The sequence below is a fragment of the Somniosus microcephalus genome, chromosome 8 (assembly GCF_052327205.1).
Source record: "Somniosus microcephalus isolate GS21.2 chromosome 8, FLI_Smic_1.0, whole genome shotgun sequence".
Taxonomy (NCBI): Eukaryota; Metazoa; Chordata; class Chondrichthyes; order Squaliformes; family Somniosidae; genus Somniosus; species Somniosus microcephalus.
Window position 1 is genome coordinate 55,499,435 of NC_140994.1, and position 26,250 is coordinate 55,525,684.

The 26,250-nt window shown below is 46.4% G+C and overlaps 1 pseudogene; it reads right to left on the reverse strand.

Moving 5' to 3' along the window:
• The window catches only part of LOC147113531 (coiled-coil domain-containing protein 63-like), a 204,806-nt pseudogene that overhangs the window by 174,605 nt on the left and 3,951 nt on the right, over window positions 1-26,250 (reverse strand).

The following is a 26,250-nucleotide window of genomic DNA, read 5'->3' on the forward strand; positions in this document are numbered from 1 at the left end:
ACGTCACCAGACCTGCTTCGTCTAATTGGGCTGGGAAACGCACTGGGTGGGCTTAACAAGCCTTATCAATGGAAATTAATTTTCCAGAGCGGGATGGAGCCAGCAGCGGAGTCGGGACCTGCCACCGACCCCAGCCGCCCCAGACCCGCCGAGGTGAGCAAAATCTCGGCCCACAGTTTTGCAACATTTTGTGAAATTCTTAATTCAAATGTTTGGATGATAAAAAGAGATAAATGAAAATTTGCAACCTTAAACTACAATCTTCCGATAATGGGACTATTTATGAAATGCAAACAACTCGTGCTAGCTCGTCATTTTGGTATTGCAGGGACCCCACAAAAGCCTGACCGTGCAGACCGCAGGGTGAGAGCTAGTAAAATGTATTTGCAATCTACTAATATATATGCAGGAGGACTCTCCATCCTCAAGCTTCCACATTGGATTTTATTTTAACAATGATGAGACTTCCAATAGTGCAGCTTCCTATGAAGTTTGAGAATCATATAATGGCTCGGATTTTGCAGTCAGCGGGGATGGAACGGTGCTTGCCATTGACATCGAAAAAAGCTGCCCACAAAGTTTTAGCAGGCTCTAGAGGGCAGACTTCCACTTTTCTGACATCAGTTTGAATTTGGCGCCTTCTACAGGGAATCTGTTGGGTCTGTGAACAGGGTAGGCAGCAGGGAGGCTGATCAACCAATCAGACTGAAGAATTCTCACACATGGAAAAGCAGGAATTAAAAAGCAGGGAATAAAAATCACATTTAAATTATTGTACAGAAAGCTAAGTAAACATTCAGACATATACATGGGAATTAAGGAAGAAGCTTAAATAGCAAAACATAAACTGTAAAAAGAATTTAATTTTTTTATAATATTTGCAATTTTTAAATTTTCTTTGGAGGGAATGAGACTCCACACTTGTAAAATTAGTTTGTCTGGGCCAGAGAGGTTGTTCAGCTGTTATTATGACTTAGTATGCCGTTAAAAACGCAGTTACTGCTAATTGAACAAGGCTTAACTATTCATTGGTCCTTACAGCGAGAATACTGGGTAATTAGTTGAAGTTCAGTGAGTCTATGTTTATTCCATCTGTGCAGACTGCAACAGTGCACCCTGTGGAGGAGTAGGGTATCACTGGCAGCAACGACCAGATTTCCACATTTAACTGCACATGTGTGGATGTCAGAAGTTGCTGTCAGTTTTACCCATTAATAAAGGCGAGTGCTGACAGCTGCTCCGTTATTACTACTGCAAATTCCGCGCCAATATATCTGTTTAAAGAACAGGCTAAAAAAGCTAAATCTGCTCAAACTTGATCAGTTAATCATGCCGGGCTGTAAGCAGGCTTTACTTAGCTCAGCTCGTACAACCTGCAGAAAGACAGATTGCCCTATTTGTCAACAGAGACAAATCTATTCCCAATTAAACATATGGAGATGAGCCAACCTTTCATCTTTACTGTTGACTTTGGCTCAGATCTGGGTTTAAGTCTGATATACTGAAATAATGATTAACTAAAAACTGTGCTCAGTTTGACTGTTTGGTTCAAGTATATAAAATCCACATTTTCCAATTGGTAAATGTCTCTAAAGGGTAGAAATTACTGCTGGCTATTTTACTGTATGAACACTTGATGTGCTCACAACGTGGAAAGGCCCACATGCATATTTTTTAAGGGATGTCAAAAAACCCAAACCAAATTAAAATAAAGTGGTTAAAGTTCGCATCCATCAAATTTAGACACATTTAAGTATTTTGTTTTGGTTCAGTACTCATCCCTAGATTGTGGTTGTAGTGTCCGCGTATCAATAACACACGGACTGCAGGAGAACGGTAATAACAGGTGTTTACTGAACAGAGGGTATGCTGGAACTGAAAGTACAGAAGCCTGCTACGGCTTTATATACAGGTGTGGTCACTGCCGGTACTACAGTATAAAAGCAGTTCTCTATTAAAGGTACATACACAGCAATTCCTCCCTTTTTAGATAAACAGTACATAACATTCATTTAACAATTAAATAATAACTAATTACAATTACAATTTTCTCTGTACTATATACATCAACTGAAGTAATCATTTATAAATTCAGTCTTTGAGGAGCCTTCCTGATCCTGTCTGGATAGCGCCTTTCTCGAGTATCCTGTTCTTGCGGCGGAGTCGATTCTGGCTCATTGTCATTGGTTGGTTCGTCAGCTTCCAATACCACTGATTCTGAGGTAGACGCAATCTGTACTTCGGGTTCATCACCAGGTGCGCATGCTCGTGGTATGGGTTTGACTTTTTCCTGTGGCTCTAGAATCTGGTCAGCATGGCGTCTCATGATGCTCTCTCCAACGTCCACTGTGTACATTAGTGGTCCCTGCTGTGTGCATATCGTTCCTGGCTGCCATTTTTCTGTTCAGTAGTCGCGGGCCAAGACTGGTTGCCCTATCTTGAAGCTCTTGGTTGGCTTCTCATTGATGTGCTGGAATTGCTTATCCTCAACATCTCGTCTTATGTTTGGTTTGAGCAAATCCAGGCGACATCTTAACCTTCGGTTAAAGAACATTATGGCTGGAGCTTGGTTGGTGACTGCATGTGTCGCATCCCGGTAAGCAAACAAGAAATTATCCACCTTGTGTTGTAGTGGTATGTTGTCGTTATACATCGCATTTATTGCTTTTTTAAAGGTCTGAACAAACCTCTCAGCCAATCCATTTGTGGCTGGATGATATGGGGCAGATGTGTAATGTTTCACCCCATTATTCCTCAAAAACCTCCGGAAATCCTCGGACACAAACTGTGGTCCATTGTCGGAGCAAATCTGTTCTGGCAAGCCATTCCTGGCGAAGATGGTCCGTAGGACTGCAATAGTTTTCTCCGTGGTGGTGGAGGACATATTGATGACCTCTGGCCATTTCGAATGTGCATCCACGGCGATTAAAAACATTGAGTCCATAAATGGACCAGCAAAATCAATGTGTACCCATTGCCATGGAGATGAGGGCCACTCCCATGGGCGTAGCGGGGCCTGTGGTGGAGCGTTTTGGACTTTCTGGCATCCTGTGCATCTCTTGGTCATATCCTCGATTTCTTTATCGATTCCCGGCCACCACACAAACGCCCTGGCTAGGCTCTTCATTTTTACCCCTCCCAGGTGACCCTCATGAAGCTCATTGAGCACTCTATCTCTCAACTTGGGTGGAATTACCACTCGGGATCCACACATCAAGGTCCCCCGGCACACTGACAGCTGTTCTCTCCTTGGCGAGAATGCTGGCAACAGTGAGTCGCCATGTGCTGGCCATCCCTTCACCGTCAAATCATAGACCCGAGAGAGTGTCGGGTCATTTCGGGTTTCCTTCTCTATACTTGAGTTTGTAACAGGTAGACATTCGACTATGGTCGAATGGAATACCTCAACAGGATCCACTGCAGGTGCTTCCTCCACCATAGGCAACGGCAGGCGCGACAGCCCATCAGCGTTTCCATGCTGTTTCGTACCCTTGTACTCTATGTCGTATTGATGTGCCCCTAGAAAAAGGGACCATCTTTGCAGCCGTTGCGCCGTCATCACCGGAACGCCCTTCTTTGGGTTAAAAATGGAGACAAGAGGCTGATGATCAGTCAGTAGGGTGAATTTCTGCCTGTGCAGATAGTGATTGAACTTCTTCACCGCCCACACCAGGCTAAGGGCCTCCCTGTCAATCTGGGCGTAGTTACGCTCGGCTGAGGTTAACGAGCGCGATGCAAAGGCTATTGGCCTCTCTGAACCGTCAAGGAATTTGTGTGACAGCACCGCTCCAATGCCGTAGGGAGACGCATCACATGCTAACCGAATCGGTAGTGTTGGATTGTAGTGGGCCAATACTTCTTTTGAAGTGATTAGGCATTTACATTTCTGAAAGGCACGCTTACACTCATCACTCCATTTCCATGCTACTCCAGTTTGCAGCAGGGTGTTCAGTGGGTGCAGAATTGTAGATAAATTTGGCAAGAACTTATGGTAGTAGTTCACCAACCCGAGGAACGACTTCAGTTGCGACACATTTTCCGGTGCTGGAGCCTTGACTACTGCCTCAATCTTGTCTGGGGACTTATGTAACCCCTCTTCATCAATCATGTGGCCACAATACGAGATTTGTTTCCTGAAAAACTCGCATTTGAGGCGGTTGGCTCGTAGCCCATATTCTTGTAATCTAGTGAGCACCTGCTCCAGGTTGGCAAGGTGTTCACTGTCATTTTCGCCCGTAACCAGGATGTCGTCCAAATAACACTGGGTCCCCGGGATCCCTTGCAGGACTTGGTCCATCGCCCTCTGCCAAATAGCCAGAGCTGATGCTACCCCGAATACCAGTCGGTTGTACTGGTAAAGACCTTTGTGAGTGTTTATCGTGAGGTATTTTCTAGATGCTTCTTCTACCTCCATTTGTAGATACGCTTGGGCCAGATCAATCTTCGTAAAGCGTTTCCCTCCAGAAAGTGAGATGAAAATATCTTCTATCTGCGGAAGTGGATATTGTACTGTGTGCAGGACTGGGTTCACAGTTACCTTGAAGTCCCCAGAGATGCGAACCTTCTTCGGTTCCCCAGGTGTGCTGCTCAATGATTTCTTCATTACAGGAACAATGGGTGTGGCCCACTCGCTCCAGTCCACCTTGGATAGCACACCCGAACGCTTCAGACTCTCCAGCTCTGCTTCGACGGCTGGGCGGATCGCGTACGGTACCGGTGTGGCCTTAAAAAATTTTGGGTTTGCGTTATCTTCAATTTTTATCGTTGCCGTTACTCCTTTTAGAGTCCCAAGACCTTGCTGGAACACCTCTTTCGCGTCAGTTAGAATTTTTGACAGTCGTCCAGGTGTGACGTCGTCATCCTTTTTGTCAGCCACAGTTAGCGCCTGAATGGAATGCCAATCCAATTGTATTTTTCGGATCCATTCACGTCCCAATAATGGTGGTCCTCCATCTTGTAGTATATATAGATACAGTTTCTGTGTTTCCTTGCCGTTGTATTTAACGGGCACGCTTATTTTTCCTCTGGGATAGACTTTTTGCCCCGTATATGTCTTCAATACAATAGACGTGTCCTTCAAGGGTACGTGTGAGAATAGCCGCTCATAGTCTCGTTGATTCATGACTGTTAGGGCTGATCCTGTGTCCAATTCCATCTTTACTTGGGACCCTGCTATCATGAGGGTGACCCAAATGGTTCAGTGATCCTCCTTTGCGATCATGTGTAACTTTAGAAAACTTAGTCTCCTGCTCCCGGAGTCATTATCACTCTCCTGATCTTCTGAACTACTGTCTGTCATTTTCTTTACTTTCTTGTACTTTTCCTTAGTAGTTCTTGTAGTGTTGGTTTTCTTTCCCGACCTGCAGACTCGTGCTATGTGTCCCACTTTTCCACATTGCCTGCATACTTTGTCCTTAAACCAGCAGTCCTTCTGGTCATGGGTTGTTCTGCCGCTGCTCCATATGCCATTTCGTTGGTGCTATATTCTTGCGGTTTCTTTTGTATTTCTGCAGCTCCCCGTGCTGTTGCTTCGTAGGATACTGCCACGCTGAAAGCCTTTTCTAGCGTAACGTCCTTTTCCGAAAGTAGTCGTTTCTGGGTTCCTTCACTCTGGAGCCCGCAGACAAACTTATCCCTTAAGGTATCTGCCAGTCCTGCTCCGAACTAGCAGTGCTTCGATAACTTGCGTAGTTCTGTAAGATAGTCAGCATTACTCTCATCTTTGTGCTGGTTTCTTTTATGGAACTTGAATCTTTCTGCTATCAGCAGCGGTGTAGGGTTTAGATGTTCCTGTAAGATATTGACAATCTCTTCACAGCTTTTCTCCATTGGTTTAGCTGGGGTAATTAAATTCCACAATAGGCCGTATGTTCTTGCGCCCGTCAAATTTAATAATACCGACGCCTTCTTTTCATCGGCCATCTCATTTGCCTTGCAGTACACTTCAATTCTTTCCACATACGTGGTCCAGTCTTCTATTTCGTTGTCGAAAGCAGTGATACTGCCACTCTTCGGCATCTTGGGTGGTTTAAAATGGCGCCTCCCGCGCTTTTCCTTCTTCCCCAATGGATTAAAATGGCGCCTCCCGTGCTTTTCCTTCTTCCCCTTGCTGCCAATGCTGCTCCTAGCATTCTAAATAGTAATGGCGGCGCCCCGCGGCTTTGACGCGTCTCTCTTTTGTTAGTTAAATTCCTTAGTGTTATTCTTCTTCGACGCTGTCCACTGCGCGTCTCTTTCCCTTCCCCTCTTTTTATTTTCTCTAACGCTGCCCGGCTCTTGAGCACCGACTGCGCCCTGTGCGCTCCACCCTCTCTCTCTCTTTTCCTTCCCGACGATGCTGCACGGCCCCCTTGCAGAGCCGCTCAATCGAGCTCAAGCCTGCCGCAGTCTGGAAGGGTCAGCGCACTACCTGCTACCAGCACGATTTGCTGGAACACCTTGACTGGGGAGCCAAGCCCAGCTCTCCACAGCTTCCCCTGCGATTCACTGAACTCCGATGGATCACTGGGCGGTTGCCCACAGTCAACGCCCGTTGCTCTGGCTTCGACCTCCAAGAAGCTTCTTTTCAGGGATGGATCCCCGTGAGGTGATGCAGTACTGCAGGTGAGTTCGAACCTGCTCGTCGCCACTGTAGTGTCCGCGTATCAATAACACATGGACTGCAGGAGAACGGTAATAACAGGTGTTTACTGAACAGAGGGTATGCTGGAACTGAAAGTACAGAAGCCTGCTACGGCTTTATATACAGGTGTGGTCACTGCCGGTACTACAGTATAAAAGCAGTTCTCTCTTAAAGGTACATACACAACAGTGGTCAATTCAAATTGAACATTTTTAAAGCTATTAACTAATCTTGATTCATTCAGTTGTATTTTAGGTTGATCTTACATAGAATATACAGCACAGAAACAGGCCATTCAGCCCAACTGGTCTGTACTGGTGTTTATACTCCACACAAGTCTCCTCCCATTCCATCTACCTCATCTCAGCCTTTCAGCATATCATTCTATTCCCTTTTCTCTCATGTACTCATTTAGTTTCCTTTTGAATGCATCTAAGCTATTTGCCTCAGCCACTTCCTGTGGTAGTGAGTTTCAAATTCTAACCACTCTCTGAGTAAACACATTTCTCCTTATTTCCCTATTGGATTTATTAGCAACTATCTCGTATTTTTGGCCCCTAGTTTTGGATATTTCCACAAGTGGAAACATTGAAGGGAAGTTTAACCTCAAAACAGGTGGGTTTGGGTGGGGTGGGATGTTAAAATGTTAAAAATCTCAAACCCCGACACCAACCTGCCTCGAAACTGCCCACTTCCAGAGGCGGGACAGGGGATGGGTGACCAACCTGATCCCAGGAGAGGGGTTGGTCATTTAAATATTATAATGAGACTGCGTGTCTCAGATTTAATCTCCATTTTAAATTTAACCCGGCAGCTAAAGGAAAGCGGAGACTGCTGCATCCAACAGGTAAGTGTCTTTCAAATTACCTACTGGATCCACCTTACCCGCTTCCACTCCCAACTCGTGATCGGACACCTCCCTCCCCCCGATCTCCCCCCACCCTCCAGTCTTTCCTAACTTCCCCCACGCCACCTCCCCTCCACCCCGAGGCATCTAATCTCCCCTCCGGCCTCCAATCTCCCCTCTGACCTCCAATCTTCCCCACTGTAGTGTATGTACCTTTAAGAGAGAACTACTTTTACAGCTCCTGTATATTGTAGTACTGGCAGTGACCACACCTGTATATAAGCCTTGAGCATGCCTCTGTACTGTTAGTCTTTAGACTACCCTCCTCCAGTAAACACCTGTTGATTGTTAACTTACAGCCTCCGTCTAGTTATTGGGAAAACATCATACATTAAAGAATCATGGATTCAACAGTGGCGACGAGGTCGATTCGAATCTACCTGCAACTCTGCAAGTCGAGGCCAGAAGCATGGGCGTCGACCACGAGCAACCGCCCAGTCATCCGGCAGAGAGTGAACATCGCAGGGGAGGCTGTTGAGAGCTGGGTTTGGTTCTCCAGCCACGACGATCCAGCAACAGACTGGCAACAGGTACAGCGCAGACCCCTCCCGGACAGCGGTGGCTGGAGCTGACCAACGGCACAGAAAAGGCCGAGCAGCGTCGACGGGGTAAGAGAGAGGGTGAAGCACACAGGGCACAGCCGGGGGTTGAAAACCGAGCGGCGTCGACGGAAAAACAAAAAGAGAGAGAGAGGGTAAAGCAGCAGCCGGGGTTCAGGACCAAGGGGCGGCAACGAGAGAGGCGCACAGGAGAACGCGCAGAGCACAGCCAGGGCTCAAGGGCTGAACAGCGTCCGCGGGGGAAAGAAAGGAAGTGCGGGAGATGCCATTGAGCCGCGGAGAAGAAGGGAGAGCACGGGAGACGCCATTTTAGAAGCCGCAGCGGAGAAGAACGGCGAGCGCGGGAAGAAAGGAAAGCGCAGGAGACGCCATTTTGAGCCAGCGGAGAAGAAGGGAGAGCATGGGAGATGCCATTTTAGACAGTTTAATCACACCCAGGGATGCCGAAGAGTGGCAGTATCACTGCGTTCGACAATGAAGTCGAAGATTGGGCGACATATGTGGAACGCATTCAGGTGTACTGCAGGGCGAATGAAGTGCCAGATGCTAGGAAAGCACTGGTTTTGTTGAATTCCATGGGTGCAAAAACTTATGGCTTACTGCGAAACCAAATAACCACAGAGAAGCCCGTGGATAAGAATTTCAAAAGCACAGTGGAAATCCTACAGGACCACTTAAACCCCACACCACTGCTGATAGCAGAAAGATTTAAGTTCCACAAAAGGAACCAGCATAAAGACGAAAGTAATGCTGAGTACTTAACGGAACTGCGCAAGCTATCGAAACACTGCCAGTTTGGACTGGGACTAGCAGATACGTTAAGGGACAAGTTTGTGTGTGGGCTTCAAAGTGAAGGAACCCAGAAACGGCTTCTATCACAAAATGATCTTACGCTGGACAAGGCTTTCAGCATGGCAGTATCACACGAAGCAGCCGCATGGGGCACTGCAGAGATACAACGGAGACCGCAAGAATATGGCACCAATGAAATGTCATATGGAGCAGGGAAGTGTTATCGCTGCGGCAAAACAACACACGACCAGAAGGATTGTTGGTTCAAGGACCAAGTGTGCAGACAGTGTGGAAAAGCAGGACACATAGCAAGAGTCTGCAGGTCAGGGAAGAAAACCAGCAGCAAGAAATCTCCACAGGAGAAGTACAAAATGGTACATAAGGTGATGGACAGTAGTTCAGACGAACAGAAAAGTGATACAGACTCCAGAAGCAAGGAGCTGGGCTGTCTGAAACTACATAAGGTAATCAAAATGGAGGATCACCAGACTATCTGGGTCACACTCAAGATAGACGGAGTCCAAGTGAAAATGGAATTGGACACAGGATCAGCCCTAACAGTCATAAACCAAAGGGACTACAAGCGGCTATTTTCACATATACCCTTGAAAGCTACAGAGATTGTCTTGAAGACGTACACGGGGCAAAAAGTATACCCCAAAGGAACAATAAGGGTGAAAGTGATATACAAAGGCTAGGAAATACCTAAAATGGACTTCTATGTATTGCCAGATGGAGGACCACCACTACTAGGACGTGAATGGATCCGGAAGATACAATTAGATTGGCATTCCATACAGGCACTGAAGGTTGAGGCCAAAAAGGATGACGACGTCACACCTGGCCGACTGTCAAAAATGCTAACTGATGCACAAGAAGTGTTCCAGGAGGGACTCGGAACACTAAAAGGCATAACAGCGATGATTAAAATAGAGGAAAATGCAAGCCCAAAGTTTTTAAAGGCCACACCAGTGCCTTATGCGATCCGACCAGCCATCGAAGCAGAGCTGGAAGGGTTGGAATGTTCAGGAGTACTGTCCAAAGTAGACTGGGGTGAGTGGGCTACACCCATCGTTCCTGTAATGAAGAGGTCATTGAGTAATACGCCTGGGGAACCAAAGAAGATCCGCATCTGTGGGGATTTTAAGGTGACAGTGAACCCAGTCCTTCACACGGTACATTATCCACTTCCACGGATTGAGGATATTTTCGCCTCGCTATCTGGAGGTAAACGCTTCACCAAAATTGATCTGGCCCAGGCGTAACTGCAAATGGAGGTAGAAGAAGCCTCGAAACAATACCTCACGATCAACACTCATAAAGGTCTCTACCAATACAATCGGCTGGTGTTCGGGGTAGCATCGGCTCCGGCTATTTGGCAAAGGGCAATGGATCAAGTCCTGCAAGGGATTCCAGGGACCCAGTGTTATTTGGATGACATCCTGGTCACGGGCGAAAATGACACTGATCACCTCACCAACCTGGAGAAGGTGCTCACTAGATTAGAGGAATATGGGCTACAAGCTAATCGCCACAAGTGCGAGTTTTTCCAGAAGCAGATCTCGTATTGTGGCCACGTTATTGATGAAGAGGGGTTACATAAGTTCCCTGAAAAGATTGAGGCAGTAGTCAAGGCTCCAGCACCGGAAAATGTGTCACAACTGAGGTCGTTCCTCGGGCTGGTGAACTACTACCATAAGTTCTTACCAAATTTGTCTACAGTATTACACCCACTGAACACCCTACTGCAAACGGGGGTACCATGGAAGTGGAATGACGAATGTAAATGAGCTTTCCGGAAGTGCAAAGAATTGATCACATCAAAAGAGGTGTTGGCCCATTTCAACCCAGCACTACCAATTCGGTTGGCATGTGATGCATCACCCTATGGTATTGGAGCGGTGCTGTCGCACAAATTCCCAGACGGGTTGGAGACGCCAGTAGCCTTTGCGTCTCGGTCACTAACCTCAGCCGAGTGCAACTACGCCCAGATCGACAGGGAGGCCCTCAGCCTAGTACGGGGAGTAAAAAACTTCAACCATGCATGGGCAGAAGTTCACCTTGCTGACTGACCACCAACCACTTGTCTCCATCTTTAATCCAAAGAAGGGCGTTCCGGTGATGACTGCACAACGGCTACAAAGATGGTCCCTTTTTCTAGGGGCGAACCAATATGAAATAGAGTATAAGGGCACGAAACAGCATGGAAACGCTGATGGGCTATCACGCCTGCCACTGCCTACTGTGGAGGAAGCACCAGCAGTGGACCCTATCGAAATATTTTATTCGTCGATAATTGAACGATTGCCAGTAACTAACTCGGCTATAGAGAAGGAGACCCGCAATGATCCGACACTGTCTCGGGTATATGATTTGACGGTGAAGGGATGGCCAACACATGGCGACTCACTGTTGCCAGCATTCTCATCCTGAAGAGAACAGCTGTCAGTATGCCAGGGGACAGTGATGTGTGGATCCCGAGTGGTAATTCCACCCAAGTTAAGGGAGAGAGTGCTCAATGAGCTTCACGAAGGCCATCTGGGAGGGGGGAAAATGAAAAGCCTTGCTAGGGCTTATGTGTGGTGGCCGGGGATCGATCAACAAATCGAGGACCTAACAAAGTGCTGCTCAGGATGCCAGAAGGTCCAAAATGCACCACCACATGCCCCTCTACACCCATGGGAGTGGCCCTCCTCTCCATGGCAATGGGTGCATATTGATTTTGCTGTCCATTCATGGACTCAATGTTCTTAATAGCAGTGGATGCGCACTCGAAATGGCCTGAGGTGATCAAAATACCCTCAACCTCTACAGAGAAAACGATTGCAGTCATACGGACCATATTTGCCAGGAACGGCTTGCCAGAGCAGATTTGCTCTTATAACGGACCACAGTTTGTGTCCGAAGAGTTTCGGAAATTTATGAGAAGGAATGGGGTAAGGCATTACACATCCGCCCCGTATCATCCAGCCACAAATGGATTGGCTGAGAGGTTCGTACAAACCTTTAAAAAGGCGATAAGGGCCATATGCGATGACGACATTCCACTACAGCATAAGGTGGACAATTTCCTCTTAGCCTACAGAAATGCGACACATGCAGTTACCAACCAGACCCCGGCCATGATGTTCTTTAACCGAAGGTTGAGATCGCGTCTGGATTTGCTCAGGCCAAATGTGCGAAGAAATGTTGAGGATAAGCAATTCCAGCACATCAATGAGAAGCCGACAAGGAGCTTCAATGTAGGACAACCAGTCTTGGCCCGCGACTACCGAACAGAGAAATGGCAACCCGGAACGATATGCACACGGCAGGGGCCATTAATGTACACAGTGGATGTCGGGGAAAACATTGTGAGACGCCACGTCGACCAGATCCTAGCGTCACAGGAACGAGTCAACCCCATGTCTCGCGTACCTAGGGATGAACCCGACATACCGGTAGCTTCTACCTCAGAAACAGTAGCAGCGGAAACTGATGAACTAACCGACGAAAGGGGGCCAGAATCGCCTCCGCACCAAGAACAAGAACCTCAGGAAAGGCGCTATCCAGAAAGGATCAGGAAGCCGCCCCAAAGACTGAATCTATAAATGGACTATTTCAGTTTAATGTGCATGTTAAAGTGTTAACTGTTATTTGAATGTTATGGGTATTGTTAATCTAAAAGGGGAGGAATTGTAGTGTATGTACCTTTAAAAGAGAACTACTTTTACAGCTCCTGTATACTGTAGTACCGGCAGTGACCACACCTGTATATAAGCCTTGAGCATGCCTCTGGACTGTACCCTACTCCAGTAAACACCTGTTGATTGTTAACTTACAGCCTCTGTCTAGGTATTGGGAAAACATCATACTTTAAGAATCACGGATTCAATACCCACCTCCGACCTTTCTGATCCCGCCCTCCTTTCCTCTTCTCCACTCCCCGGCTGCGGCCTGGTGCTGAAGGCTTACCCACCTGACAGCCAGTCAGCCTCTCAATCTGGCTGGTTGCGGGAAACAGAGACAAAAATTGCTAATCAGGTCGTGCCGTTAATTTCAGCAGGACCTGAGGAAAACCCATTCTTCTGGGTTTCCCGACGCAAAACAGCCCCCCCACCGCTCCCTTCCCGCCACCGGGTTAATATCGGGGCCATTCTCTCCACATCTACCCTGCCAATTCATAATTTTAAAGACCTCTATCAGGTCACCTCTAAGTCTTCTCTTTTCAAAAGGAAAAAGCCCCAACCTTTTCAATCTTTCTCGATAGCTGTAATCTCTTGGTTCTGGTACCATCTTTTTTGTACTTTTTCCAGTACCTTTTTGATTCAAATTGGCCAACTACAGACAACAGGTCAAAGTTCATACTCTACCTTTATGAAACACTTTCAGTCTCATAAAATTTTATTTATAACAGATATATTATTGTGATTGGTTGAAACACAATGCCTTGTTCTCAATTTCTAATTGCTTCAGTTTTTCTTCTCCTATTTGTGCATCTACATTGTCTTCTTTCTTTAGCAATGATTTTAATTTGCGAGAAAGCTTGTTTTCCTTTGCTGAAAAGAATTTGCTAAATGTTCCGTTAAGCTTCATCAGGATTTTGTTCCTCTCTGCTTCCAACTGTTGAATTAATTTTCTTCATATGGGGAAAAATCAACTGAAATAAGTCAAGTTTGCCTCAGTTAAACAAAACATTATACTTTAAAGAATAATCTAACAATTAAAGCAGATATATCTGAATTGCTTTACATTCGGAAAAATCAAAGATTTTCCTGGATTTGTTTAAATGACGATGTGTCTGTCCCTTTAATAAAATTAACAATATTTAAGTTCTGAGAAATATCGTCTCATTCTCCACATCCATCTTTGATAAGTTACCACACAGAGGATTACTAGAAATGCTTAAAGAGCATGGAATTAGGTTGAGGACAGCAAACTTGAATTAAAATTGGTTAGAAAGGAAAAAACAGAGAGTAGGGCCTAGAAATTCACTACAGCCCCATTTGGGGCGCCAGCCTCGCCAGGGTGCTAAAAGAAGCGCCCCGGAAGCAGTCACGGCTGCCCGCCAGAAATTCAGTTTGCGCGCCCCAGAGGGAAGCGCGGCGCTACTGGAGGCGCCCTGCATCCCTCTTGGGGCGTTGCAGCTGAATATCGCTGCGCAATCTGCCGCAGCACCACACGCTGCGGCACGGCGTGCTGCGGTACTGCAGGCCTTCCTCCCCTTCTTAAAGGGGAGGGGCCTTGTGCAGCGCGATTGACGATCACGAGTGCCGGCAAAAGAGCCCGGCACCAAGGAGAAGTGCTGGGCTCTTGGAATGCAGTTGGCACTCCGCGGGGGGGGGGGGGCTCAGAAGGCCGGGGACGGCAGCGCAGAGAGGAGCTGGCAGGCGGCCAGCAAAAAAAATGGCCGCCCCACACCTCTCCTTTAATTAACGCCTCTGCCGCCGCAGGTAGGCCCCCCTGAACCGATCGCAAATAGCATCCGGCGTTAAAGCAGGGGGCACATCTAAATAGAAACATAGAAACATAGAAGATAGGAGCAGGAGTAGGCCATTCGGCCCTTCGAGCCTGTTCCGCCATTCACTGAGATCATGGCTGATCATCCAAATTCAGTACCCTGTCCCTGCCCTCTCCCCATATCCCTTGATCCCTTTAGCCTTAAGAAATATATCCAACTCTTTCTTGAATATATTTAATGAACTGGCCTCCACCGCCCTCTGTGGCAGAGAATTCCACAGGTTCACCACTCTCTGGGTGAAGAAATTCCTCCTCATTTCAGTCCTAAATGGCTTACCCCTTATCCTTAGACTATGACCCCTGGTTCTGGACTCCCCGGCCATCAGAAACATCCTTCCAGCATCTAGTCTGTCCAGGCCTGACAGAATTTTATAGGTTTCGATGAGATCCGCTCTCAATCTTCTAAACTCCTGTGAGTATAAGCCCAATCGACACAATCTCTCCTCATACGTCATTCCTGCCATCCCAGGTATCAGCCTGGTGAATCTTCGCTGCACTCCTTCCATGGCAAGAATGTCCTTCCTCAGGTAAGGCGACCAAAACTGCACACAATACTCAAGGTGTGGTCTCACCAAGGCCCTGTACATCTGCAGCAAGACATCCTTGTTCTTGTACTCGAACCCTCTTGCTATGAAGGCCAACATACCATTTGCCTTCTTAACCACCTGCTGCACCTGCATGCTTACCTTCAGCGACTGGTGTACAAGAACACCCAGGTCTCTTTGCACTTCCCCTTCTCCCAATCTATTGCCATTCAAATAATAATCTGCCTTCCTGTTTTTGCCACCAAAGTGGATAACCTCACATTTATCCATGTTATAGTGCATTTGCCATGTTTCTGCCCAATCACCCAACCTGTCCAAATCGTGCTGGAGTTTCACGACATCCTCCTCACAGCATACCCTCCCACCCAGCTTTGTGTCGTCTGCAAATTTGGAGATATTACATCCAATTCCCTCGTTCAGATCATTAATATATATCGTGAACAGCTGGGGTCCTAGGACCGATCCTTGCGGTACCCCACTAGTCACTGCCTGCCACTCGGAAAACGACCCGTTTATTCCAACTCTTTGCTTTCTGTCCGCCAACCAGTTCTCTATCCAAGTCAATACCTTGCCCCCAATCCCATGTGCCTTAATTTTGCACGCTAATCTCTTATGCGGGACCTTATCGAAAGCCTTCTGAAAGTCCAAATACACCACATCCACTGGTTCTCCCTTATCTATTTTACCAGTTACATCCTCAAAAAATTCCAGTAGATTAGTCAAGCATGATTTACCTTTTGTAAATCCATGTTGACTTTGTCCGATCCAGTCACTGCTTTCCAAGTGCTCTGCTATTACATCTTTTATAATGGACTCTAGCATTTTCCCCACTACCGATGTCAAGCTTACCGGTCTATAATTCCCCGTCTTTTCTCTACCACCTTTTTTGAATAGTGGGGTAACATTAGCTACCTGCCAATCCATGGGTACCGTTCCAGAGTCTATCGAGTTCTGGAAGATGACCAGCAATGCATCTACTATTTCTAGGGCCACTTCCTTAAGTACCCTGGGATGTAGATTATCAGGCCCTGGGGATTTATCGGCCTTCAGTCCCATCAATTTTCCTAACACCATTTCCCTACAAATACTGATTTCTTTCAGTTCCACCCTTTCATCAGACCCTATGTTCCCCGGCATCTCTGGGAGGTTATTTGTGTCCTCCTTTGTGAAGACAGAACCAAAATATGTATTTAGTTGGTCTGCCATTTCTTTGTTCCCCATTATAAATTCCCCCGATTCTGACTGCAAGGGACCTACGCTTGACTTCACCAATCTTTTTCTCTTCACATATCTATAAAAGCTTTTACAGTCAGTTTTTATGTTCCCTGCAAGCTTTCTCCCATATTCTATTTTCCCTTTCTTAATTAATCCCTTTGTCCTCCTTTGTTGAATCCTAAACTGCTCCCAATCCTCAGGATTATTGCCTTTTCTGGCCAATTTATATGCCCTCTCCTTGGACCTTATGCTATCCCTAATTTCCCTTGTTAGCCATGGTTGGGTCACCTTTTTTGTTTTATTTTTATGCCAAACTGGGATGAACAAACTCTGTAGTTCATCCATTTGGTCTTTGAATGTTTGCCATTGCCTATCCACCGTCAACCCTTTGAGTGCCATTCCCCAATCAATCCTACCCAACTCGCTCCTCAGACCATCGTAGTTTCCTTTATTTAAATTGAGGACCCTAGTATCCGAGTCACCTACTTCATTCTCCATCTTAATGAAGAATTCGATCATATTATAATCGCTCCGACCCAAGGGGCCTCGTACAACAAGATTGCTAATTAATCCTTTCTCATTACATAATACCCAATCTAAGATGGCCTGATCTCTGGTTGGTTCCTCGACATATTGGTCCAGGAAACCATCCCGTAAACACTCCAGGAATTCCTCCTCCACAGTATTGTTACTCATTTGGTTGGCCCAATCTATATGTAGATTAAAGTCACTTATGATGACTGCTGTGCCCTTATTGCACGCTTCTTTAATTTCTCTTTTAATGCCATCCCCAACCTCCGCCTTACTGTTTGGAGGTCTATAAACCACTCCCACTAATGTTTTTTTCCCCTTAGTATTTCTCAATTCTACCCATACAGATTCCACCTCATCAGTGCTAATATCCTTCATTACAATTGTGTTAATCCCTTCTTTAACCAGTAATGCTACCCCACCTCCCTTTCCTTTTTGCCTATCTTTCCTGAATATCGAATACCCCTGGATGTTGAGTTCCCAGTCCTGGCCTTCCTTGAGCCACGTTTCCGTAATCCCAACCAAATCGTATTTGTTTACTTCTATTTGCGCAGCCAATTCATCCACCTTATTACAAATGCTCCTCGCATTAAGACACAAAGCCTTCAGGCTTGTTTTTTTAACGGTCTTAGACCTATTAGAATTATTATTTACTGTGGCCATGTTTGATTTAAACCATTGATTTCTCTGACTGCCACTTTAGTTTTTCTCCTTCCTATCTTTTGCTTTTATCCTTGTCTCCCTTTCCTCTGTCTCCCTGCTCAGGTTCCCAACCCCCTGCCATTTTAGTTTAAACCCTCCCCCACAGCACTAGCAAACACTCCCCCTAGGACATTGGTTCCAGCCCTGCCTAGGTGCAAACCGTCCGGTTTGAACTGGTCCCACCTCCCCCAGAACCGGTTCCAATGTCCCAGGAACTTGAATCCCTCCCCCTGGCACCATTCCTCTAGCCACGTATTCATCTGAAGTATCCTTCTATTTCTACTCTGACTAGCACGTGGCACTGGTAGCAATCCTGAGATTACTACCTTTGAGGTCCTGTTTTTTAATTTATCTCCTAACTCCCTATATTCTGCTTTTAGGACCTCATCCCGCTTTGCGATCGGGGCATTAGCGGGGCGTTGCACACACCGATGACGTCATCGGTAGCGGCGCAGCGCTAACGGCTAGCGCCACCATTAGCATCCCGCTGAATTTAGCGGGAGGCATGGCCAGTGGCTTCCAACCCACTTAGCGCCCTCTTAAGGCGCTAACAGGTGGAGCAGCCCACTGAATTTCTAGGCCTAGGAGTTAAGGTCAGTTTTTCAGTGTGGTTGCAATTGGGTGCCCACAGGTTTCAGTTCTGGGGTCACTTCTGTTCACTGTGTATATCAATGATTTGGATATAGGCCTAGAGGGAGTGGTATCAACATTTGCAGATGATACCAAAACAGGAGGTACAGTTAATGCTTTGGAAGACAAAAGGAAGTTGGAAAGGAGTATTGATAAGAGGGGCGAATGGGCTCAAAAGTGGCAGATGCAATTCAATGTCAATAAGTGTGAACAGATAGATTTTTGTAAAACAGCAGTAATTATATTCTGAATGGAAGTAGGCTTCGTGCTGTGGAAGAGCAGAGGGATTTGGTTCACACGACATTAAAGGTAGCACGTCAGGTTGACAAGGCTATAAAAAAATCTAATTGCAAGAGGTATAGAATATGAAATCCAAGAGATAATGATGAGCCTATATAAAACCTTAATAAGATCTCAGTTCAAGTACTGTACGCAGTATTGGGCTGCGTTCTATAGGAAGGATATTGAGGCGTTAGGGAGGATGGCCCAGAATTTGCTGGGTGCCACAGTAATGGTGAAATAACAGTGACTGTCATTATCTTCACCACTAAAGTTCCAGGAAATTATGGTATTAGTGAATAACGCCACTTATAGCAATGCCATGATTTGCTGGGATATTAGTGCAGCTCTGCCAGAACCATCGCTGAAACCTGGAAAGGATCGTAATGCAAACTCTGCATCCCCATTCAAAACAACAATGATGGACAATTTGCTGCATTTAGGCTCATAAGAACATAAAAAATAAGAGCAGGAATAAGCCATACGGCCCCTCGAGCCTGCTCCGCCATTCAATAAGATCATGGCTGATCATCGACCTCAACTCCACTTTCCCGCCCGATCTCCATATCCCTTGATTCCCCTGGAATCCAAAAATCTATCTATCTCAGCCTTGAATATACTCAAAGACTCAGCATGCACAGCCCTCTGGGCAGAGAATTCCAAAGATTCACAACCCTCTGAGTGAAGAAATTCCTCCTCATCTCAGACTTAAATGGCCTACCCCTTATCCTGAGACAATGTCCCCCTAGTTCTAGACACTCCAGCCAGGGGAAACAACCTCTCAGCATCTACCCTGTCAATCCCCTTCAGAATCTTGTATGTTTCAATGAGATCATCTCATTCTTCTAAACTCCAGAGAGTATAGGCCCATTCTACACGATCTCTCATCATAGGACAGCCCTCTCATCCCAGGAATCAATCTAGTGAACCTTCATTGCACCGCCTCCAAGGCAGGTATATCCTTCCTTAGATAAGGAGACCAAAATGTGCACAGTACTCCAGGTGTGGTCTCACCAAGGCCCTGTACAATTGTAGCAAGACTTCCTTTCTCTTATACTCCAGCACCATGCAATAAAGGCCAATATGCCATTTGCTTTCCTTATTGCTTGCTGTACCTGCATGCTAGCTTTCTGTGTTTCTTGCACAAGGACACCCAAATCTGTCTGAACACCAACATTTGAAAGTTTCTCACCATTTAAAAAATATTCTGTTTTTCTATTCTTCCTACCAAAGTGAATAAGCTCACATTTCCCTACATTATACCCGATCTGCCACCTTACTGCCAACTCACTTAGTCTATCTATATCCCTTTGCAGACTCTTTGGGGTCGATTTTCCTGAAGCTGTCGGGAAGAAGGCGGGACTGCAACTTTCGGGTTTTAGACCTGCCTACTTCGACGTCCGGCCAATCCGCACGATTTTCCCTTGATTGACCTTGTTGAGCCCGCCCAGCGGGCTCAGCAGGCCAATTGAAGGCCACCCGGCAGCAGGTGACATCACAGACTGCAATTTCATCTGTCAAGACTTCTTGACAGATGAAATATCAGTGTTTCACAGCTGTTTGAAGCTGTGAAACACTGACATTCTGAGCTCTAACATGAATCCTTCTCCACAGACTCAGTTAGAACTCACACCGGCACTCAAAGCTGAAGGCTGTCACTTTTCACAGATCGCAGCCGTTCAGCTTTAAGTGCCGGCTGAGTGGTGGGCTCCCGACGGCTACAGGAAGAAAGGCTGTTAAGGTAAGTACAGGTAAGTAAAAGTTCTTTACACACTTTAGACACACAAAACACACTTACCTTTGCACTCATGCACCCATCACTCACCTGAGCACCGACATCGCGACCCCTCCAACTCCTTCAACCCGACGGCCCGCCTGCTCTAACCTGGCGTGGTTTGGAGCCGTTGGGAATCCCACACGAAACCCCTCAAAATAGGGATTAGGCTAAAAACTGCCTGTTAACTACCTGTTAACAGGCAGTTAATTGGCACTAATCCCTTCCCGCCTGGTTTTGGCGGGTCCCAGTGCGGGGCGGGGACCCGCCGCCTCTGAAAGTTGCGTGGAGCGGGGTTTTGGGCGGGATGGTGTCGGGACCCCCGAATTCAGGATTTTCCCCCCCGACACGCCTGAAACCCCGCCTGACGGCTCCACGAAAATCGACCCCTTTGTGTTCTCCTCACAGCTTACTGTCCCACCTAGATTTGTATCATCAGCAAACTTGGATACATTACATTAGGTCCCTTCATCTAGGTCATTAATATCGATTGTAAATAGCTGAGGCCCCAACACTGATCCTTGCGGCACTCCACTAGTTACAGCCTGCCAACCTGAAAAAGATCCGTTTATCCCTACTCTCTGTTTTCTGTCCGTTAACTAATCCTCTATCCATACTATTTTATTACCCCCAACCCCATGAGCCCTGATCTTGTGTAATAACCTTTTATGTGGTACCTTATTGAATGTCTTTTGGAAATCCAAATATACTACATCCACTGGTTCCCCTTTATCTCCCCTACTAGTTACATACTCAAAAAACTCTAATGGCCCAGAAATTGGTGTCGGGGTCTTCCCGCGGGTGCAAGCCCCCGGCCTACACTTACATAGCGCACCGACAGTTGAAGCCTGGCGCTGCGTGGATTTCCTGTCAGTGGCCCGGTTCAGCTCCCGGCGCGCTGTGCTTGCATGATCCAGTGGCGTAGTTAGTTCGATGAGCCGGCTGGGATCACGTGAGCACTGGGCAACCAATTGGAGGTTGCAAAAGTTCATTCATGAGTTTGATAGTAAGAACTGTCAAACTCATGAAAACTCCGGGCGCCCAAAACAGTACTTAAACTTCAAATAAAAGTTTTTAAAAATCCCACGAATTAAATTAACTATTAATAACTGTAAAAAACTAATTTAAACAATTATTCAAATTTTTGAAAAAAATAAAAAAAAATTAAATCGGGTCTAAAAATACACTTACCTTACTGTAAAGTCTTTAAAAATAATAAACCTGTGGAAAAAAATTTCTAACTTTAATTAATAGACCACTTACCTTTTAAAACTAAGTACTTATGTCTGCTTTTTTCTCGCGTAAAAACTGGAGGCCTTATCGCACGGGCAACCCTGTAAAAAAAAAGGAATTTCAGCGCGCACGCGCAGACTCCTGTGCACACGCGTTCCACCTCTGAACCCCTTGGTTCAGAGGAAAGGAAATGCCGGTTTTCCGCGCATGCGCTGTGCATGCTGAAAACCGGCACTTCCATCGGGCCCACGCGTGAGTACACGGTGCTTACTCACGCGTTGGGACCCGAATTACTGGGCCAATAAATGTGTCAAACACGATTTCCCTTTCATAAAACCATGTTGACTCTGCCTAATCATGTTATGATTTTCTAAGTGCCCTGATACCACTTCCTTAACAATGGATTCCAGCATTTTCCCGACGATTGATGTCAGACTAACTGGCCTGTAGTTCCCTGTTTTTTCTCTCCCTCCTTTCTTGAATAGCGGTGTTACATTTACGACCTTCAAATCTGCTGGGACCATTCCAGAATCTAGGGAATTTTGGAAGATCAAAACCAATGCATCCACTATCTCTTCAGCCACCTCTTTTAGAACCCTAGGATGTAGGCCATCAGGTCCAGGGGATTTGTCGGCTTTTAGTCCCATTAGTTTCTCTAGTACTTTTTCTCTACTTTAATTACATTAAGTTCCTCACCCTCATTAGACCCTTGGTTCCCAACCATTTTTAGTATGCTTTTTGTGAAGACAGATACAAAATATATGTTTAACATTTTATTGCGCTTGCAGGAATGCCATTTCAGAAAAGCGCTGGAGAGTCGGGCTCAATAAATCTGTTACTATTGGAATGATTAGCAGATTGACAACTGATGAAATTTAACATGAAGTGCATCAAATGATTTTATAGCAACACCTGTGGCTCTTTTAATGACAATATATTGGGCCAGAAATTCGTGACCAAATGCGTGAGTACGGTCTGGGTACTCACGCATCTGGCCGTTGGAAATGCCGGCGTTCAGCATGCACAGCGCATGCGGGGAACGCCGGCACTTCCAGACCTCGGAACGAAGGGGTTCATTGGCACAGCGCGTGCGACTGCACAGGCAGCGCTTGCGCAGTGAACTTCGTAGATTTCATTCATGGATTCAGTGAGGGTAAGTCCTTACAAGTTACACTTGAAAAAAGCATGTGTAAAGTTGTTCCAAGGCTGCGGAGGAAGATATATTTTATCGTGGAGCTTCTGAAAGGCAATATTTTTGTTTGGGAAAGGGAGGGAAGTTATTTTAAGAAATTTTAAGTAAGTTTTAAAGTTTAAATTTTTTTTTTTAAACGGGTTTTCAGAACGGTAGGTAGAAGGAGCAATTGTGGCTGTGTGAATTGAATGTGAAAATGAGTGTTCTAAAATGAGTAATGTAACATTTCCAGCACTTTTAAGAAAGAAACTTTTCATCAGTAATAAGTAATTATGTATGTATGTCCGCATATATTCCTTTACGTATATGTATGTATGTTTTATATTCCTTTACTTATGTGTATGAATGTATGTTTTTAATTATGATTTTCCAATGAGTTACTTTCTCTGAAAGTCATAATTAAATAATACATTCATACACATAAGTAAAGGAATATATACATAACACGCAAAGGAATATATACAGACATACATACTTTCAGAAGCTCCACAATAAGAAATATCTTCCTCCACAGCCTCTGGAGCAACTGTACCCATGCTTTTTTCATGTGTAAGTTGTAAGGACTTGACCTCACTGAAAGCATGAATGAAAGCGGCGAATTTTACTGCGCACACGCTGCCTGTGCAGTCGCACGCGTTCTGCCTCTGAACCCCTTCGTTCAGAGGACAGGAAATGCCGGTTTTCCCCACATGCACTGTGCATGCTGAAAACCGGCATTTCCTCCGGCCAGACGCGTAAGTACCCCGATCGTACTCGCGCATTTGGAAGGGAATTACTGGGCCAACATTTTACATGTCAATAAAATGAAAAATATAACAATTGCACGATTTGCCCCCTCGCATCTGCGACTGAGGGTCCAAGGAGGTGCATTGCGCAAGAGGTCATCGTCGTACGTATCCTCACACTGTTCCCTTTCGGGAACTGTATGAAGTGGTGGAAGGATTTATGGCCGTGATTAACGCTCATTCCGTGACCGTAACCATCTTTGAACCAGCCATTAGGGTGGTTAGTCCTATGGCGTGAGGGTTTTACGGGCTCCCACAACCCATCGGACGCAAGTATCCCGCTGGATGTCCACCCAGAATTTATAGTTGGAGCTCCGACTCCACTTGCCGGGACTGTCTGGAGTGGGGTTCGAAACCCTACTCCTTCTGGCCCAGCGGCGGGGATGCTTACTGCTGCACAAAAGGCCCACTCCGCACAAAAGGTGACACCCATACGTTTCCTGCGCCTTTTCCCTCCCCGTGACTGGAGCCCTATGCTGCCACTTGAAAGACCAAGCTATCATCTGCCCTTTTTGCGGCACCTTTGACTTCTCATTACCAATGATGAGCAGGCGCTGCGCCTCCACCTCCTTGAGGAGATTGCTGAGGTCATCATCAGTTCAATTGTGAGTTCTTTTAATGCCGTGAATTGTGCTCATTCCAGCCATTTCATGTTGCTAATCGGATTGGGCCTTTGGCATAGCGGTAGGATCCCCGCCGCTGGGCCAGATCAGGGTAGGGTTTCGAAACCCCGCTCCAGACAGTCCCGGCAAGTGGAGTCGGAGCTCCGGCTCTAAATTCTGGGTTGACATCCAGTGGGATATTTGCGTCCGTGGGTGTGGGTGGCGCCCCCTCCTTGTATAGCTTGTGGGAGCCCGTAAAACCCTCCCGCCATAGGACTAACCGCCCTAATGGCTGGTTCAAAGATGGTTACGGTCACGGAATGAGCGTTAATCATGGCCATAAATCCTTCCACCACTTCATACAGTTCCCCAAAGGGAACAGTGTGAAGACACGTATGACGACGACATTGCTAAATAAATAAATGGAATTTAAAAAAATCTTTTAGGGCTTTTAAAAGTCTTTAAATTGCTTTAATTCTGTTTAAAACTACTTCAGGTTCTTCAAAATAATGTAAACGTTTTTAAAAGTTTATAAAAGTTACCAAAAGCTTCAAAAAACTTCCAAAAACCTATTTAAACTGCTGCTTTGCATGTAAAAATGCTTAGCAGCTTGGCAGAAACATTGGGGGCGTGTCCTGTTAAACTGAGACCTCAAGGGGCGTGTCTCAGTTGCACAGCGCGCTCCAGGCTTCGCGCTGGCTGCACTCCTGGGCGGCGTGACGTCAAACGCTGCCCGGGATTCTTCAGATTCAAAATGGAATTCCAGGCGTCCCTGGAGGTGATCGGCAGGCGCGTCGGGTAAGTGCAAATCCGGACCTTGCACGCGCGGCAAGCCCCGTTCACGAATTTCTGGCCCAGTGTATCTATAGTCTAAAAGTACAAAAATTATACACTCCCTATGGTTTGTTTTTAAAAGTGATAAATTATTTTATTCAGACGTTGGTCAACCAAGTCATTGCAAGCAGTGGGCTTTAATAGTAAGCACTACTCAGGTTTCAGGGTGAATCTCAGATTTATCATTAGAGATATTGAACCAATAATAGAAAGATAGAGTTAAATTCTAACAGCTCCTCTAGAGTCATCTTTTGTTTCTTTACTTGTCCCATTACCACCCCCTTTTGCCTTATACCATCATCCCTTTTGTCATTTAATCTCTCCTGCCTTCCACCCTATCACAGACCTTCCCTTTTGTTCTTTCCTCCCCTCCCTCCTTTCCCTGCCTCGGTGCTTGCTTAAAACCTGTTATATCTCGAACTTTTGCCAGTTCTGACAAAAGGATATCGACCTGAAAGTGAGTATTAGACACTAAAGTGTGATATACAGAGTGTGACAAAATAGTGCCACAAGAGGAAGTGTGTATTAAATGCAAGGTTAATGTCTATTATAGGTATATAAGGAAAAATAGTCAGCATTGCATTGAAGTATATTTTTACTGTAACGGCAAGAAAATCTGGACGAAAGAAGAAAGAATGTAAAAGTTGACAATAAAACTAAAAATTTGGAGAAATGTAGGCCTAGAAATTCAGTATAGCCACGTTCGGGGCGCTAAAGTCGGGCGGCCGCTAAAGTTTGCGCCCGGCGCAAGTTCGCGCCACCTTCGCCGATATTCAGTCGCATCGCCCCAAGAGGTTGCTGCTGCGCTAAAACAGGCGATGCACGACTATCATTAGGCGCTAAGCCGGCGGTCCGGGGCGATACCCCCGAGGGCGGGCGCAGCGCAGGTGCGGCGAGTTGCTGATTGACGGCAGACACTCTGGCGCCGGTCAGCTCTTAAAGGGGGAGGGTGGATTTGTTTGCCTGCCACACCCTGCACACTGCAGCCCTGAAGCTAGGCCTGACCACTTCTGCTTCATCTGTGCAACACCCAGGGCTAGGGAGAAGGCCAGGGAGAGAGCGCAGCGCTTCAGCGAGGGCGACCTGAGGGTGCTGGTTGGCGGAGTGGAGCGCAGGCGCCATGTTCTGTTCCCTGAAGGTGGCAGGAGGCCGCTGCCCAGTGCCTACCGGAAAGCCTGGAGGGAGGTCTCAAACAGGGTGACTTCCAACAGCGTGGTTGCCAGGACTCCTGTGCAATGCCGGAAAAAGTTCAACGACCTCACTCGGGTTGTCAGGGTGAGTACCCTTTCCAGTGTCCTCCTCATCCCTGCATGCGCACCTCAGTTTATGGGCAAAGGGACCTGAAAGCCCTAATGGCCAGCCCTCATCCAGCAGCTATGGGACTGTCATGAAAATCACTTGCACATTCAGCACTTTACACACTGTACAAGCTATTCCACCATGGGAGGCAGTGCAGCCAAGATCAGGGCTTCACACTGTCAGGGCCAGTCCACCATGGGAGGCAGTGCAGCCAAGATCAGGGCTTCACACTGTCAGGGCCAGTCCACC